General features: G+C 42.9%; 1 protein-coding gene across 1 annotated transcript in view; it reads left to right on the top strand.

The window, feature by feature from the left end:
• The window catches only part of ASXL1 (ASXL transcriptional regulator 1), a 64911-nt gene that overhangs the window by 17926 nt on the left and 33184 nt on the right, over nt 1-13801 (top strand). The window lies entirely within an intron of this gene.

Here is a 13801-nt window from a genome sequence, read left to right as displayed (position 1 = left end):
TTTGATTGGTTGTTTAAATGCATCAGATGTAAAACCTTTTCATCTCATGAAATGGAGCTGCAAAATATAGATGCCTGTGAAACTACTATGTTTGAAACAAGCATGAGGGCCCAGCTTCTCCTTTTCTAGGTTCTACCATTCCCACTCATGCCCCAAACACCCCAGACATTTTTCCCAGACCCTGAAGCTCTGTTGAAAACCTCCTAGAGTAAAAAGTCAGTAAAGATACTTCCTGAGTTCACATTCTAATATCTAGGCTATTTTGTGTGAAAAGTAAGGCAGCCCTGAATATTTTCCTTTCCTGTTCTTTTGTAATGCATTTGGTATCTACTGGGGGCTGTTTCATTGCAAACCCTGTTCCACTTTGTACTGTAGGAGGGAGTTCTGCACAGAAGGCCTGGTTAGTAGAGCAGTGCCATGTGGTCTGGATAATGGTAGCAGCAGTTAAGTTTTTTGTTTATTTGTTGTTGTTACTCCTCACCTGAGGATATTTTCCCCCATTGATTTTTAGAGAGAGTGGAAAGGATGCGGGGAGGGGAGAGAAACATCCATATGAAGACCTGCAACCCAGGTACATGCCTTTGACTAGGAATTGAACCTGAGACCCTTCAGTGTACGGGCAGATGCTCTAATCACTGAGAAACATCGGCCAAAGCAGCAGCAGTTTAGTTTTGATGAAGGCTTTGACTCACCAGTTGGTAAAAGATTCCTTATTTGAGTGATTCTCAAGGCATGTCTAGAAATGCCTCTTAAAATAGGGGTATTCCATTATCTGACAGTATTCCTAACCAGCTCAGGGAAAAGAGAGAACTTGATTGTTTTTGGAGCCCTGGTCAGACTCTGGTTTTATACCTTTTGTTCTGAAGTTCAAAGGCCTGCAAGAATGAATTGCTGGTCAGGTAACAGAGGCTTGGAAAGCACTACCACTGGAATGATTTTGTGGCTGCTGGAGGGAGGGTGTGTGTAGGCAGGCTGATAATTTCAGGGTTACTTAAGTGACATTTTTAAAGCAAAGGTTATAACATTTTAAAAATATGATTTTAAAGGATCAGGGTCTAGGAAAATGAGATTGTACGTGTTGCAGGGCTTCCTTGGGACTGTTGGAAAAAATACTTGCATTTTGTTCAGCCAGTATAAAAACTGTGTTTGATCTCTTCTCAGTCCTTCAGATCAGACTTTTGGGGAGAGTTATTTGAGGAACTTGTTTAGTCTAAGAAAGTTGCTTCTTAATCTAGCATAGCTAAATCTGGAAGAAAAGATGGAAACTGATGTTTAATTGAGTGCTAACTATATTCTAGCCAGGCATCATGCTCCTCATATTGGTCTTTTTTGAAACATAAATTTGTCTCCTCTGTCTGTACTAATGGGGAAAAAAGCCTGAGAAAGTTAAATAGATGGTATGAAGTCACATTTTTTGTTATTTACGAGATTTGAATTTAACACATGGGGGACAGGTTGGAGCTTTTAAGTTTTGACTAAATGAGTTGGTTTTCAAACATTTGAGAAACATACTGAAGGTTCTAAAAAAATAATTTCAAGTTCTTTGTTCATCATGGGACGGGAGAGGAATATGGAGCAAAAAGATGTCTATTTTTTTCTGTTCTGAAAGATGCTGTCTTTTTTTTATTAAGTTTGACACTTCATGTCAGGTTTTTTTTTGTGTGTGTGTAAAAGAACTCTGACAAGTTACTCTTTTTTTTTTTTAATATATTTTATTGATTTTTTACAGAGAGGAAAGGAGAGGGATAGAGAGTTAGAAACATCGATGAGAGAGAAACATCGATCAGCTGCCTCCTGCACACCTCCCACTGGGGATGTGCCTGCAACCAAGTCACGCGCCCTTGACCGGAATCGAACCTGGGACCCTTCAGTCTGCAGGCCGACGCTCTATCCACTGAGCCAAACCGGTTTCGGCCAAGTTACTCCTTTTAAAACTTCTTTTTTAGGGGGGAGGACCTCCATTTCCATTGCCACCACCTTATTGTGGTATGCTGGATATGAAATAGCTCCAGCTTGGTCTACTTATTTTTCCTTTTGCCCCTTTGGAATCCATGTTGCTCCTTTAGAATACACACAGCAGCCAGGGGTGTTTTTTTAAAGAACATAATTTGATCATGACACATTTCTGTTTGATGCCTGTCAGTGGTTTCCTATCCTATCTAATAAAGAGGGAATATGCTAATTGACCATTACACCCTCAAAGATGGCGACACCCACAGCCACAAGATGGCGGCGCCCAGTCCCCTCAGTCCCGCTGGGGTGGCAGGCGTGCAGCGTGGCCGGGCCTGCCCCCAGGCAGGTCCAGCCGCTCCCCACACCTGCCTCCAGAGTCCCCCAGCCCCCTAGCTGCCCAGGGCCGCTCCGAGGTGCAGGCAAGCCTCAGATGGCAGCTGCCCAGCAGCCCAGGGCCGCCCAAGGCTCAGGTAATCAGGGCCGCCCGAGGCTTGTGCTACCGGCAGTGGCAGCAGCAGAGATGTGATGGGGGCGTCGCCTTCCCCTGATCGCTGGGTCGCCTCCTGCCCCTGAGCGCTCCTGGACTGTAAGAGGGGGCAGCCCGGGCTGAGGGACCCCACCTTCAGTGCATGAATTTTCATGCACCAGGCCTCTAGTAGCATATACCCCAAAATCCAAACCTTGTTCAACCATACTCCCCTTTCAATTCTTTGAATTCCTAAAACTCCAGTTTTAGGGTCTCTGTTTGAAACTCTCTTCACTTTTGCCAGGTCTCAAATGTCAGTTCTTCAGAGGAGCCTTATCTCTAAACTAGAGGCCTGATGCATGAAGATTCGTGCAAGAATAGGCCTTCCTTCCCCTGGCTGCCGGCACTGCCTTTGCTCTGGCCCGGAACCACCTTCTGCCTCTTGCCTTGTCATGTCAATTTGCATATTCCCTCCTTATTGGATGTGGGCGCCACCATTTTTGTTGTGGAGTTGTGGTCAATTTGCATATTCCATCTTTATTAGATAGGATAGGATTTTCTTGTGCCCTGAACTTTACTTCTTATCACTTATAAGTCTATAATTATATAATTATTTGCATGATCGTTTGATGTGTCTCTCTGGACTAGGCCTTAGGGGCAGAGAATCTGTATTATTTTATTCTTGGCTATATCCTCAGCATCTATCATAGTAGGTGCTCAGTGAATGTTTGCTGGATAAATGCAGTGGAAAGATACATACTAGTAGAAGGAGATTGTTTTAACTTGATTGGTATCAGTTCTCTATGCCAAAGAGTTAAATTGTTCAAGATAGTAATTTTTAGTATAGTGTTTACTAAGATCTCTTTTCCATGGAATGGAGTATTTGAAAACCTCCAAAGTGCAAGCTTTATTTTCTCAAAAGAAAAAAGTAATGTCCAATCTAGCTTTTGAAATCTAGTGTTGCCCTCGCTGGTTTGGCTCAGTGGATAGAGTGTCGGCCTGAGACCGAAGGGTCCCAGGTTTGATTCCAGTCAAGGGCACATGCCTGGGTTGCGGGCTTGGTCCAACGTGCAGAAGGCAGCAATCAATGATTCCCTCTCATCGTTTATGTTTCTATCTCTCTCTCCCTCTGAAATCAATAAAAATATATTAAAAAAAGAAATCTAGTGTCATATTGATTCTTCATCTTCTATATGCCCCCCCCCCCCCCTCTTTTTCCCTACTGCCTCTCCCTGAAAACTTTCAGGCTCTTTTCTATGATTATATACTGTAGTGTGGGTATTTTTACACCCCATGTGCCTTCTACTCAAATGTCGAATGATCCTTGGTTGAGGGCTGTTTGTGAGATTCAGGCTCTTAAATTTAAACTAGTGGAAAATTCAGTGTGTCATCATTCTATGGCTTCATTTGTCTCCTGCAGCAGTGGATAGTAGTTGTCAGTTAGATGTGTGGTGCTGGAGTGAGGGTGTCTGTCTCCTAATAGACTTGTAACAGTCTCCATGTTCACAACTGCGTAACTCATCCTGCCTCATCCTTGTCTGCTATGGCACCTGGTTTAAGTTCTGAGCCCCTCTAGAATTTAGGGGATGAATACTCTTAGTTCTTGTCAGTATCTCCCTCTGCAACACTTAAAGATTTCATCTTCCTTTGTCTTGCTAACTTGTCTCCTTTGTTTCTTTGTTTCTCTGTCACTGATAACTTCCAAATTATATTCCCACCCTGGATATTCCTCCCTGAACATCAGACTTGTTATATATTCAATTGCCTATTCAGTGTCTTTATTTGGATACTAATGGCTTCTCAAAATTGACCTGTACAAAACCCATCTCATGATTTTCTCAACTTAAACCTGTTTTAACATTCTCTTCCTTATGTTAATAAGTGAGAATTCCACTTCTTACGTTGCTTAGGTTAGAAATCTGGGTGTTATCTTTGATTCCTTTCTTTCGCTCTCATCAGTAAATCCTGTTGGCTTAACTTTCAGAATATATCCCATTACCACTACCCCGCCACCATTATTCTCGTGTAAGCCACCATTATTCTCCTAGATCAGTGGTCGGCAAACTCATTAGTCAACAGAGCCAAATATCAACAGTACAACGATTGAAATTTCTTTTGAGAGCCAAATTTTTTAAATTTAAACTTCTTCTAATGCCACTTCTTCAAAATAGACTCGCCCAGGCCGTGGTATTTTGTGAAAGAGCCACACTCAAGGGGCCAAAGAGCTGCATGTGGCTCGCGAGCCGCAGTTTGCCGACCACTGTCCTAAATTATTGTAACTTCCTAACCGGTTCCCTTGCTTCCACTCTTCCATGCTCCTCAGCATTGGAGCCAGAAAGAAAGGTTTTTTGAAAAATGTCAATCAGATCAAATTATTTCTATGCTCAAAACCCTTCTATCCCTCCACCCCCTTCACTCAGGGTAAAGGCCAAAATCCTGAGTCGCTTGTATGCCCTTATGGGATCTGTTTCCCACCCTCACTCCCATGCCTTTTCTTTTTACTCTCTCTGCCTGGTTCACTTTGCTCAGTAAACACAGTGGCCTCCTTGGTGATCCTTAAACATGTCTCCATTATTCATTCCTCTCGGATTTTACCCTTGCTGTGTCAGCTGTTTGAAATGATTTTCTCCCAAATAATATCTGCATGCCTTGCTCCAAGTCTTTGCTCAAATTGCACCCTTACTCCACCATGCCCCATAGCATTCCCATTCCTGGTTTCCTGCCTTATGTTTTTCTTCTTAGTATTTGTCACTGTTTGATATACTGTATATGTGGTATGTAATTTGTTTATTGTTGTTGTTTCTCTACTTTGACTACAACATAAGCTCCACTAGGGGAGGGGTGTTTAATTTTAGTTACTGTTGCTCTTTAGCTCCTAGGGAAAAAGTAGGCACTTAGATATTTGTGAATAAATGAATCATAGTTTATTTATTTTCATTTGGTAATTTAAGTGAATTACATTAATAGATTTTTCCCCAGTGTGCAAGTGTCCTTGTATTCCTAGGATAAATGTCACTTTGATATGATTTTTTAATCCTCATCTGAGGATGTTTTTCCATTGATTTTTAGAGAGAATGGAAGAGAGAGGGAAAGACAGAGAGAAATATCAATGTGAGAGAAACATGTTGATTTGATTGCCTCCTGCACACGCCCTGACCAGGGCCCTGGCTGGGGAGGAGCCAAGCCTACATGCCTTGACTGGAATCAAACCTGGGATCCTTCGGTCTGCAGGCCGAGGCTCTATCCACTGAGCCAAACTGGCTAAGGCTGGTTTTCTTTTCAAATACACATTGCTGGATTTAGAGTATGAATATTTTATTTAGGACTTTTACATCTGTATTCAGGAAGTGACTTATCTGATATTTTGATTTCAAACCTTGCTCTGGTTTGGTATCAAAACAAGCTGTGTTGTTTTCACTGTCTTGATTGTACAGTAGTCTCTTTAAGACAGAGATTATTGTTTTTTTTAGTAGAACATGCCTATAACCCTACTGGACATGGTGTGTTTTATTTTGAGAATATATTGTTTTCACTTGTTTTTGTTTTGTTAATCCTCTCCTGAGGATTTTTTTCCATTGCATTTCAGAGAGAGTGGAAGGCGTGGGGGGGAGGGAGGAGGAGGAGAGAGAGAGAAAGAAACATTGATGTGTACCTGCAGCCTGGGTATGTGTCCTTGACCGGGAATTGAACCAGCGATCTTTTGGTCCCAGGGCCAACCCTCTAAACACTTAGTCATACTGGCCAGGATTTGTTTTTACTTTTCAAAATATTGAAGTACATAATTTATACAAAAGAGAGTGTATACCAAGCTTGTGTTATTTTAAAATATAATAGCTTAAAAATGAACTGCACACTCAGTATCCGCCAGCTAGCTCAAGAGCACAACATCCTTTACACTCTTTGAAGCATCTGAGCATATCCCTCTCTCTTCCTGCTGAAGGTAACTGTGATTCTGATTTTCATATTCATCATTCCCTTGCTTTTTCTGATAGGTTTACCAGCATGTATGTATTGCTGAACATGCCTTATAAAACTATCTTTATGTAAAGGAATCATACAGTGTGTATTTTCTCTGACTTGATGCTTTTGCTTATTGTTTCTGAGCTTGGTCTGTGTTGATGCATTTAATTGAAATAATCATACTTTCTGCTATATGTTCTCTTATGGTATGGATATATCTTAATTTATTTGTCTATTCTGAACTTGGTGTGCATTTGGGTTGTTTCTAGTTCTCTCTGTAACAAGGTTGCATTTAGTATTATTGTACATGTCTCCTGGTGCTTGTTTACAGTAGCCTCTTTAGGGTATATTGCTGGGAATGGGACTGAATAGTAGCTTTTGCACCTGGTAATCATTATTAGGTTGTACAGCTGTTTATCAACATGAGTGTATGAATTTACACTCCTTCTGTAGTATGAAATTCCTGTTGCTCCACAGTCTAAGTGACTATCTTCTATATACTAGAGGCCCGGTGCACAAAATTCGTGCATGGGGGGGGGTGTTCCTCAGCCCAGTCTGCACCCTCTCCAATATGGGACATCCCTCTCACAATCCAGGACTGCTGGCTCCCAACTGCTCGCCTGCCTGCCTTCCTGATTGCCCCTAACCACTTCTGCCTGCCAGCCTAATCACCCCCTAACCATTCCCCTGCCAGCCTGGTTGATGCCTAACTGCTCCCCTGCCAGCCTGTTTTCCCCTAACTGCCCTGCCCTGCAGGCCTAGTCACCCCTAACTGCCCTCCCCTGCAGGCCTGGGTCCCCCCCAACTGCCCTCCCCTACAGGCCTGGTCACCCCTAACTGCCCTCCCCTGCAGGCCTGGTCCCCCCCCCCACCCCCAACTGTTCTCCCCTGCAGGCCTGGGTCCCTCCCAATTGCCTTTCCCTGCAGGCCTGGTCACCCCCAACTTCCCTCCTCTGCCGGCTTGATCGCCCCCAACTGCCCTCCCTTGCAGGCCTGGTCCCTCCCAACTGCCCTCCCTTGCAGGCCTGATCGCCCACAACTGCCCTCCCTTGCAGGCCATCTTGTGGTGGCCATCTTGTGTCCACATGGAGGCAGGATCTTTGATCACATGGGGGCAGCCATCTTGTGTGTTGGAGTGATGGTCAGTCTGCATATTACTCTTTTATTAGATAGGATAGAGGCCTGGTTCACGGGTGGGGGCCAGCTGGTTTGCCCTGAAGGGTGTCCCAGATCAGGGTGGAGGTTCCCTTGGGGCGTGGGGCGGCCTGGGCTAGGGGCTTGTGGTGGTTTGCAGGCCAGCTTCGCCCCCTGGCGACCCAAGCCGAGGCCCTGGTATCTGGGGTTTATTTATCTTCTACAATTGAAACTTTGTAGCCTGGAGCGGGGCCAAGCCTTCTGCTTGCTCGGTGGTGGCAGCCATTTTGGGGGGGATTTATGATTCTTCTATAATTGAAACTTTGTAGCCTTAAGCGGAGGCCTGGGCCGGCCAGGGTGTGCGGAAAGCTTGGCTTCCTCCATCGCCGGGGGCAACCCTAGCCTCCTGCTCTTTCCAGCTCCGTGGCTGCCACCATTTCTGTTTGGATTTATGTATCTTCTATCATTGAAACTTTGTAGCCTTGTGTGGAGACCCAGGCCGGCAAGGGCAGGCGGAAAGCTTGGCTTCCTCCATTGCCGGGGAAACCCAAGCCTCCCTCCTGCTCTCTGTAGCCATAGCCATCTTGGTTGGGTTTATTTTCATATTCGCTCCTGATTGGCTTGTGGGCGTGGCTTGTGGGCATAGTGGAGTGATGGTTAATTTGCATATCACTCTTTTATTAGATAGGATATAAAAGGCTATTATGCTAAGTGTCCGATCATCTGACCTGTCGCTATGACATGCACTGACCACCAGGGACAGATGCTCAACACAGCAGCTGCTGAGCTGCCGTGACATGGCAGCCGTGGCTCTGGGGTGACGCACCCTGAAACCAGAGAGGAGGGAGCCCAATTCCTCACGGGGCCCTGCAATTCCACCTTTGGCCATGGGTTATCTTGTTGCTTGGGGCACTGTTGGCCCGAATCTGATTTACTGCACACTTGTGTTTGCATTCCACACCCTGTACGATAGCAACTTTGCAGAGTGCCCTCTTGCACTCTGGGACCCCTCGGGGATGTTGGAGAGCTGGTTTCAACCCGATCCCCGCAGGCCAGGCCGAGGGACCCCATCTGTCGGACCCCACCCGCTCACTCCACAGATGCTGGGGAGGGATTGCGGGAGGTTGGCTCCAGGGTGTTTCCGGCCCATCTTGCCCAGTCCTGTCCTGCCGGCCACCTTCTTATTAATTTCCTTTCAGTGTGCACGAATCTGTGCACCGGGTCACTAGTTGTGGGTATAAAATAGTTATTTGTTTTTTTTCCCCCCTTGTATTTAAAGTATGGCGTTATTTATAGGCAGTACCCATTTTGATGTTCTAGTGGATAGTTCTGTGAGTTTTTAAAATAATTCATTAGATTGTTTTTTTGTTTGTTTTGTGTTTTTAGTTCACATCTGCTTTGACATTTTACTTGGCATTTTAACAGTGCTGTTTAAAGGTATGCCAGCCCTGGCTGGGTGGCTCAGTTGTTTGGAGTGTCATCCGTACAACCAAAAAAAAGGTTGTGGATTAAATTTCTGGTCATGGCACATACCTATATTGTGGGTTTAATCCCTAATTGGGGTGTGTCTGGGAGGCAACCAATCGATGTTTCTCTCTCACCTAAAATCAATTTAAAAAAAATTCCTTGGGTGACAATTAAAAAAAAAAAAAGGTATGCCAAACGTGGCTTTAGTTACTCCAGTAAATGTTGGTGCTAACATGGTTCTCTAAAAAGTCTATTTCACATTTACATACAGTAAAATTCAACCTTTTTATTTATTTTTTAAAATATTTTTATTGATTTCAGAGAGGAAGGGAGAGGGAGAGAGGTAGAAACATCAACGATCAGAGAGAATCATTGATTGGCTGCCTCCTGCATGCCACCCCAATGGGGATCAAGCCCGCAACCCAGGCATATGCCCTGACTGGAATTGAACCTGGTTTTATTGACTTCCTGGTTCATACGATGCTCAACCTCTAAGCCACACCAGCTGGGCTATTATTTTTTTAAAATAGATTTTTATTGATTTCAGAGAGGAAGGGAGAGAGATAGAAACATCAATGATGAGAAAAATCATTGATCGGCTGCCTCCTGCACGCCCCTTACTGGGGATCGAGCTCGCAACCCAGGCATGTGCCCTTGACTGGAATCGAACCTGGGACCCTTCATTCTGCAGGCCGACACTCTATCCACTGAGCCAAACTGGCTAGGTATGAGTAAGTCTTTGCATGGGCCCTTTAAAAGGAAAGGCTGGGACTCCAGAAGCCCTCTGTCTCAGCCACAATCACCACTGGTTTTCACTGCCAGAAGTTATGGGACTTTTTTTCCCAGCACTTGAACCTTGGGCTGGGGAGCGGAGTGTGGGGCTAGGATTCCTTGCTCCTCAGGGGGCATCTCTGTAGCTGTGAAATATCCCTCCTAATTAAAAACAAACTTTTTTTTATTGATTTCAGAGAGGAAGGGAGAGGGAGAGAAATATAGAAACATTAATGATGAGAATCATTGATTGGCTGCCTCCTAAATGCTCCACACTGGGGATTGAGCCAGTAACTAGGACATGTGCCTTGACCTGGAGTCAAACAGTGACTTCCTGGTTCACAGGTTGATGCTCAACCACTGAGCCTTCCTGGCCGGGTGTCCCTCCTAATTTTTAATAGCCACACTGGAGGGACTCGGGTGTGTGACCAGCCCATTCCCAATCTCCGCCTCTTTTACCAATCCTGATGGGGCTTCTGTATATCTTAGTTGTAGGACTTTCTGTTCAGCTAGACTTTAGCATGTTCTCAATGGTGGCTGTTCTGTAGTTCAATTGTAATTTTTATGCTCATGGGAGGGTACAAATTACATGGTTGCCTTTTCCGCCATCTTGACCAGAAGCCACTGTATATACTATTTTTTAGAAATTATTTCAGAATTTACTGATAATCCCAAATCAAATTCAAGACTAGATTTTTTTTGCCTGACCTTTTTAAATCTGACCTGTACCTTCTTTCTCGATCATGTGAAAATGCTGGTTCCAAGTGAAACCACATAATTACTCATTTGCTTTTTTCAAAAGCCTCAGAATTAAAATAGCACTACCACTAACAATATGATTATTCTAAAGCAGGGGTGGGGAACCTTTTTTCTGCCAAGGGCCATTTGGATATTTATAACATCATTTTAGGGCCATACAAAATTATCAACTTAAAAATTAGCCTGTTATCCCCAGCCAGTTTTGCTCAATGGATAGAGCATCGGCCCACGGGACTGAAGAGTCCTGGATTTGGTTCTGGTCAAGGGCACATACCTTGGTTGCAGGCTCAATCCCTGGCCCAGGTCGAGGTGTTTGTAGGAGGCAACCAACCGATGTGTCTCTCTCTCATTGATGTTTCTCTCTCTCTCTGCCTCTTCCCCTCCCTTACACTCTCTCTAAAAAAATCAATGGAAAAAATATATCCTAGGGTGAGGGTTAACAACAACAACAAAAAATAGCCTGCTATATTTGGTCAAACAATTAACTCACCCCTAATGCCCTGCCAGGGCCAGATCAAATGATTTTGAAGACCTTATACCTAATGATTTTGAGACAGCCCATTGATGTTTCTCTCTCCCTCTCCCTCTCTAAAATCAATAAAAACATTAAAAAAAAAAATTAAAGTCACTTGAACTAATTCATTTATGTGTGGTTATGCCATCAAGTTGATAAACAGTTTGGTTCATTAGTTTTGTCTACTTGTTATTTTAAAGGATTGCTTTTATAAACTTAATTTTGCTTTATAATGATGTAAAATAATTTGCTCATGTTTAAATACACAATATAACATTTATTTGGTAAAGTCTAAGACATATCCAATCCCTTCTACCTGTTCCTTCTTTCCCCTATGCAGTGGTCGGCAAACTGTGGCTCGCGAGCCGCGGTTTGCCGCTCTGTTGACTAATGAGTTTGCCAACCACTGGGATAGGGGCTTAATCACAAGGCACAACAGCAGCCTGTAATTATTGGAATCGAAAGTCTAGGTCAGTGGTCGGCAAACTCATTAGTCAACAGAGCCGCAGTTTGCTGACCACTGCCCTATGGCAATGATTTTTAACTGGTGTGCCACAAGAATTTTTAAAATATTCAATACCTGACTATGTAGTCAGGGGTACTGACTTTTTCCTTAGACTGTCAAATAAAAAATGAAAACTGCCCACATGACACTAGCTGTTTGGTGTGAATGCCCTGTCTTGAACCATAAGTGTATGTCATATAATAGATTTGCACTTTATTAGTCACATCACATAATAAGGTTGCATCTGATTGGTTAATTCTTGGTACCAGAAATCCTTATATACAAGTATAGGCATCTGATTTTTTTAGAAAAGTCAGTTTGGAACAAAAATGATAGGTAATTACTATTATTTTTTGTAAATCAATCAAAATCATACCTTTTTTTTTTGTCAGATCGGCAAAAAAGATAGTGTTTTTTTGTTTTTTGGTGTGCCACAGAATTTTAATAATTTGTGTTCCATGAGATGAGAACAGTTGAAAACTGCTGCCCTATGGGTAAGCATTTTATTGTTTATAAAATTATTTTCTTTTTTTTTAAATTATAAACCAATAACATATTTGTGCCTTCCTCTTTTTTTTTTAATTGACTTGAGAGAGAGAAACATCAATCTGTTGTTGCACTCATGCATACATTCATTGGTTGTCTGTTGTATGTGCCCTGACCATAGATCAACCCGAAACCTTGATGTATTGGGACGATGTTCTAACCGAGCTAACTGGCCAGAGCTCTTTCTCTTCTATTAGAATGAAATAATACACACTTTTCTTCCCCACTCTACTTTTTTTTTTAAATACATTTTTTAATTTATTTCAGAGAGGAACGGGGAGGGACAGAGAGAGAAACATCAGTGATGAGAGAAAATCATTGCTCGGCCACCTCCTGTACGTCTCCCACTGGGGATTGAGCCTGATAACAGAGCATGTGCCCTGACCAGGAGTCAAACCATGCCCACCTGGTTCATAGGTTGACACTCATCCACTGAGCCATGACAGCCAGGCCACATATTGGTCTTTGATGGGTTGGGGTGGTGGGGAAGGAAAACTGGTCCTTTACCACAGATACATTGAGGAGTGTATTGACCCTGAATACCTGTTGGTAGACATGACTGCACAAGTTTTGACATGTATGATTTTATATTTCTTCAGTTCTAAATATTTTGAAATTTCTATTATGAAATCTTATTTAATTTATGAATTAAAGTTTTCTTTTTTTATAAGTTTCTGAATACATAGTGTATCCCCTTCCTCCCATTTTACCCATTTTATTAAATCAGTGTCAAAGACGTGGTATGTGTGATTTGGATTCTGTTGACTTCTTTTTTTTTAAAAAATATATTTTTATTTTTTTATTTTATTTTTTTAAAATATATTTTATTGATTTTTTACAGAGAGGAAGAGAGAGGGATAGAGAGTTAGAAACATCGATCAGCTGCCTCCTGCACACCTCCTACTGGGGATGTGCCCGCAACCAAGGTACATGCCCTTGACAGGAATCGAACCTGGGACCTTTCAGTCCGCAGGCCGACGCTCTATCCACTGAGCCAAACCGGTTAGGGCTAAAATATATTTTTATTAATTTCAGAGAGGAAGGAAGAGGGAGAGAGAGATAGAAACATCCATGATGAGAGAGAATCATTGATCGGCTGCCTCTTGCACACTCCCTACTGGGGGTCGAGCCTACAACCTGGGCATGTGCCCCTGACCGAAATAGAACCTGGGACCCTTTGGTCCGCAGGATGAAGCTCTATCCACTAAGCCAAACCGTCCAGGGCCTCTGTTGACTTCTTTTCTTTTTGAGTGTATGAGGCATGCTTTAATGGTATATGTATTTTCTATTTGTCTTTCTGTATCACAGTATTCTGTATATGTATTATCAGTCAAGTTTTTAAGTTTTAAAAATTTAATTTTTTAAATCTGCTTTTGTATCAACTTGAAATATCCCTTTTATTGTGGATTTGTCCATTTTTCCTTGAGGTCAGACAGTTCTTCCTTTATATATTTTGAGGCTATATTATTGATGTTTTTACAGTAGTTGTGTATTATGGTGTAGTAAACCGTACAAAATCTTAGTGTCTTAAAACAATTACATTTTATCATGTCTCATGAATCTGGGATTGACTGGGCTCAGTAGGGTATTTCTTCAGCCCCAAATGATCTCAGGCTGGGGCTGCAGACATGTGGTGCCTCTATTAGACTGAAATGTACAAGACAGTTCACACATTTGGCAACCAGGGATGGCTGGAAAGCAGGGCTTAGCTTGGATGCAGAGATGG

Source organism: Plecotus auritus (genome assembly GCF_963455305.1).
Source record: "Plecotus auritus genome assembly, chromosome: 8".
Lineage (NCBI taxonomy): Eukaryota > Metazoa > Chordata > Mammalia > Chiroptera > Vespertilionidae > Plecotus > Plecotus auritus.
Note: the sequence above shows the minus strand (reverse complement) of the source record. Positions and strands in the feature narration are given on the sequence as shown.